Raw genomic sequence first — 5,407 nt, 5'->3', positions numbered from 1 at the left:
ATCAAAAGTGGGCGAGGGTTGGAGGTAGGTTCCAAGTAGGTTTAGGGTAGCTGGGGAAAGAGGAGGACAGTCAAGACCTGGGGCATCGTCAATGTTAACCAAGGGCAAGGGATGTGGTGCAGATGAACCTGGGCGAACCTGGATGGAGTGTGCAACTAAAAAAGGTCGCAGGGTTGCAGCGAATGGACCAGAACCCAACACGGAGCGATGGTGTGACCAAATGACATCTTGGGGATGAGGGTCCTCCTCATAGTCCACCTCGTTTAGCTCTATAGTAACTGACAGTAAATGGTTAGTGGAACTAACTATTGTCGATAAGGAATGGGGAGGTCATGACGATGGAGGGAACCACATAACCATGGGGTGAGGGGTTGAAAACCGCAGGAGGATGAGATGGGTAGACAAGTTAGGGGTTAGGCGAGCCGCAAGGGTTATCCCTGATCGTCAGGCGTTGGGCTAATGAGCCCTAGAACCACCATGGTTGTTGCCATGTGAGCTCCTTAGATCCTGAAGTCTATTTCCCTCATTTTGAAATATAGTAATTTGTACTTGCGTCATAATTTTGGTACCGGAGCCTTCTTTTTCTTCAAGATTCCGCACTACTAAATGGCAATCATTCGGTTTTGTATATGAATCCTTTGAATTGTATACATGATGTGGATCAAAGGATTAAGGATCTAGTTGTTAATTGTTGCTTCAAGGCCATGACTTCACTAATTCTCTACTTCCTTTGAATCCCCAGGTTCTGAACAAACAACTGATGTTACATTGAAAGAACTCGTATGCAACTAGCTCAATATCACCAGAGAGTATGCATTCATGTTCTCAATATTGGTAATATTATTTCCTTATACCTATTTGATATTGCAGAAAATATATCTGATTTAATTTCTAAAGCTTTTCCATAGATTGAAATATAATGGATTCTTAGCGTTCCATTCAATGAGATATGAATTGGTCAAATACAATAGATTTGTGGATACATGTATTATTAATTGAAGACTTGAAGTTATGATTGTGGGTAAGGTGGTAAATTTTTATTGTTTTGTTAGAAAAAGATTTTAAATCTTATACATGGCTTATTCTTTGCATACTAGAACACAAGGGCCTTTAAAGAGGTTGCAATTATTCATCATCCACATGTAGGGGAATACACCATTGGTTTTATTACATCATCACTTTTCCTTCATGTTGTTTCTTATGCTTTAGATATCCTTGAGATGGTTTAGATATCCTTGAAGTTGAGTTAATACTGAAGCATTCCACATGAATGTGGAAATTGAGTGGCAGATGGAAATGTTTCTTGCATATCTGCAAATTGATATATATTTTTAGATTATCATTATTTTCTTAAATAAAACTCCATGTTTATTGGTAAACATGCAATGTCTTTTGACATGCTATAGTTTAAATAAATATTATTTTAATTTGTATGGAAGGTAGTTCTTACTTTTCTCCCATTGTCATATGCAGGTTGAGAGTGGATATGAAGAACTTTGTGGTGTCTATGTTCCCATGAATCATCTATATATTGGTGACATTTTCCTTGTCAGTTGTAAATATATTATTTGACCAAGCTTATCTCTTCAAGAAAGCATAGGTTGGTAGTCATTCATTTTTCTTTCATTACTGTGATTATTTATGGTTTATATGCTTCCATTATACATTTCATTCTTTCTGGGATTTTGTTTCATAGATCTAGGGATGATACTTTACCCTCTTCTTTTCACTTTCCAAAACATGTTCTTGCCATTCAAGGTGTTGAATCTATATATACAGTAAAAAAATCAGTTTAAATAACACAAATCAAGATTTCACCTCAATTCTTTCTGCCAAATTTCGACACCGGAAAGTCCAAAATATCGCACTGAAAACAACCCTAATTGGATGAATCGAAATGTAGATTGTATGGAAATTATTTTTAAAAAATATAAGAAGGAAGGGATTGGTTGAAAATTTTGAGACAAAATGGGGTCACCACTACAATGTAGTTTCTGTACATTTTGAATGCATATATGATATATGAAAGCATCAATGGATTTTACTATTTTGTTTGTTTATGAATGGAAGGCAAACATATCTCTTTTGGGTAGGTCCAATGCAGCATGCCAAGAATCTATGGTAGATGACTACTTTAGAGACTTCTCCTTTTTCTAGTTCGTTGTCTTCCTGTATGTGAAGATTTCTAGTGAAGAAATTGAAACCCTTTTACCTATCGATATGTTTCCTTATGTATCAAGGTATCTAGGTTATTACTAGGAAACCCTTGAAATCTTATCATGCTAATAAGATTTGACTTTTTATAAAAGGATGACATGGCTGTGGGCTTTGATACACTTATGTGTGCATGGGTCAAAAGACCATTGATATAATCTCTTTGGGTGTAGCCACACATATGGTCACATCCTCAACGTTTTCCCCTGGCTTCCCGGGTAAGTGGCCATCACGAAAATCTAACGTGGCCGAGTTGTCAAAAACTCCTTGATTTTCACCATTCGATCTAACTCTTTTGGGTTGTTACAAAAATAGTTAAATATTATCTATTTTCAAATTATTTGTGTGAATTTGATATTGCTATAATACTTCAAGAACTTTTGGTTATCTTTTCTAGAATGATATGGTTATGGTAACTTACTATGCTATGCTATATTCTCTATGGTTTGCACCTTGTAACTACAAAACCTGTTACACACATATAATACTTAAAAGTATAAATTCAATAGTTTTTGTAAAGTGAAGTGTTTTTTTGAAAATGTTCATTGAAAATCCATGCTTATATATGTTTTCCTTTGGTTAGACTACCTTTTGTTAATTTATTTCGTCAATGGAGACTTACTGAACTTTACTCATAGCATGCTCATTGTGACAGAGTTAAGCCAACTGTTGAAGAGGTTGAAAGGGAGGAAGCAACATTACCCAAGGATCTTTATTCTGCAGATCGAAAGTTTGTACAATATTACAATATAATTCTATGCAAGTATGTAGTTTTCGCATTCAGTTTGTAGAATTTTCTAAAGCTCACTTTATTACTTTATATAATTTTTTAAAAAAAAATTCTCATGGTGCACAATGCAATTTTTCTTATTGTTTTTCAATTTTTTAGTCATTCAAACATTTTGATAATTGTATTTCACATCTTTGTGAATTTACGCTGTTATTCCAAAGATGTCTTAGCATGAAATGTAATTTTTTGTTGTTGTTCAAGATTTAAAATTTGAAATCTTATTTGTATTTCTATTTGGCATCCATATGTTTCTTGGTCTGTACAATGTTTTCTATTTACATCTCTAATGTCTGTGGGTTATTGTTTTTCTTCCAAGCTTTGGAACAAATACTTGGAGTGTTACTTAAGTTAGTTAAAGATTTCAAGCGACAACACCAGCATCAATATGTATTTCATCTTTACTCTGCCTCTGTTAGTTTGTTTTATTTTTTTCCATAGAGAAAGACCTGTAATTTCAATCATATTGAAATGATTGAATTTACCTTCTGCATATACACTTCATGAGTGTAGTCATATAAAACCTTGACAATAATAGCATTTAATGGACTATGCCTGACTCTGTTTGTTAATATTACTTCAAACAACAATTTACATTCTTCTATTTGTAGTGCATGTGAGACAAATGTTGCAAGGACACTATTATGATATTATGTAACATTTATTCCTTGACATTTATTTGTCATGTAGGATGGGCTGAGAAGAGCCTGGATTTGCAAGAGGTGTGAGACAATGAATGCCAAATTAAGGTTAATTTTTTTTTCCATTTCACTTATTGGCCATCTGAAATAATTGTTATTTTGTTTCTGTTCTCCAAAGAAAATTTCATAGAAAAGCCTTGGGCACTTCTGTGCATTTCATGGATGGTACCCAGCATAAACCTGTTGGCACTGATTACAGTGTTGGAGCTGCGAGAAATATCAATTGAGTCACAAATTAGGGGCAGCCAGTCTTGGAGATAGACTCCAAGACCTCTGCATGAAGCTCAAAGCATTAAACCACTCGAGATAGCCCACTCGGCTATAGTGATTCTTATTTGGTTATGTATTATGGCACTACAAATGGTTTTAATAAAATTTGACTTAGAAACCAAATTTATATACCATACATTACTTCTATAAATCTAGCCATTTTTCTTATGGTCCCACTCTTTAGCTACATTAATAGGCACCAACTCCCAATAGTTTTGTCCCATGGATAGAAGAAATTGTTGAATTTTAGATGTTCATATTTTCAACACATGAAACATGTCATGATAGCAAAATAGATAGAGGGATAATGTACAATGTGTATGTACTAAATTGACTACAAAGAATGTGACGGTCAAACCATGATATTATCTATGTAGTAGACAGTCTTGCATCATTAGGGAAAGTTATTGATGCCTTATTCCAAAGATCATTTTTATGCATTCGACAATACCCAATCAAACGCATTAGATAAGTCCACACCTGAGCATATAACCACTAGTACTAAAATCTTTTGCAAAAAAGTTAGGCATTGATTATGATGTAAAACGAAGACAAGCAAGTTGGTTTTAGTGGTTCAAATGAATAATTTATCAAGGGAATGCCAATAGTTCCTTTCTAAATGGAGCTTTAGTCTTCATGCTACAACCCCAAGGGTCTATGCTAAAAGAAGAAAATGCACCTTATATGTAATCTGTAAAAGGCACGGTAGGGACTCAAGTAGGAACCCAAAGCTTGGCTCGTGATGACTGATGAGCACTTCAGGGCAATTGGGTATAGGAGTCTATCAAATCCAAATAAGTTTTAGGATAGCTTTGTGTTAGCCCAAGAAATACTTGAATTACTCTCACGTACACCTCCAAATTAGCCCAAGAAGCACTCTGAATCTTCCCTAGAACTATTCTGAATCAATACTCTTGAGTATCTGCTACAACTGCAAAGATTTCATAAGCTTGCAAAATCTCAACGTGAAAGGTGTGAGGAAAATAGAGAGGGTCATCTATACATAGGTTAGGATTAGGGTTTAGCGCATATTAGGCACTTTGTGTTTCCGTTCCTTTTTTTTGGGGGGCAGGGGGTGTTATCCCTCAGATTTGCGTCAAGGTGGCCACATTTTCTTCACCAGATTTCCCTAACATTTTTTTTGATCCTGTACACATTTTTTAGCTGATGTTCGAGCCTAGTGTTACATGATTAGTTGTTCCTTCACGAAGACCTTTGTGATGTATCATGATGAGTCAAAATTTTTTGATGATGTAACATTTTATATTATTGCTAGACCGTGCTTAGTGGTCTATGCAAAGTTTTTCTTACTTAGGTAGTTTCTCAGTACCCTTGTAGTTGCTTATGGCCTTGTTATCCACCAAAACGTTGGTAACCCACAGGAGAAAATATTTCTTCTCCTTTGACAGCTAGCCAGCCAGCTAGCAGCCCTATA

Source organism: Pinus tabuliformis, chromosome 7 (genome assembly GCF_031772625.1).
Source record: "Pinus tabuliformis cultivar Carrire ecotype Pingquan chromosome 7, CPIR1, whole genome shotgun sequence".
NCBI classification, from domain to species: Eukaryota; Viridiplantae; Streptophyta; class Pinopsida; order Pinales; family Pinaceae; genus Pinus; species Pinus tabuliformis.
This window is presented reverse-complemented; position numbering follows the sequence as displayed.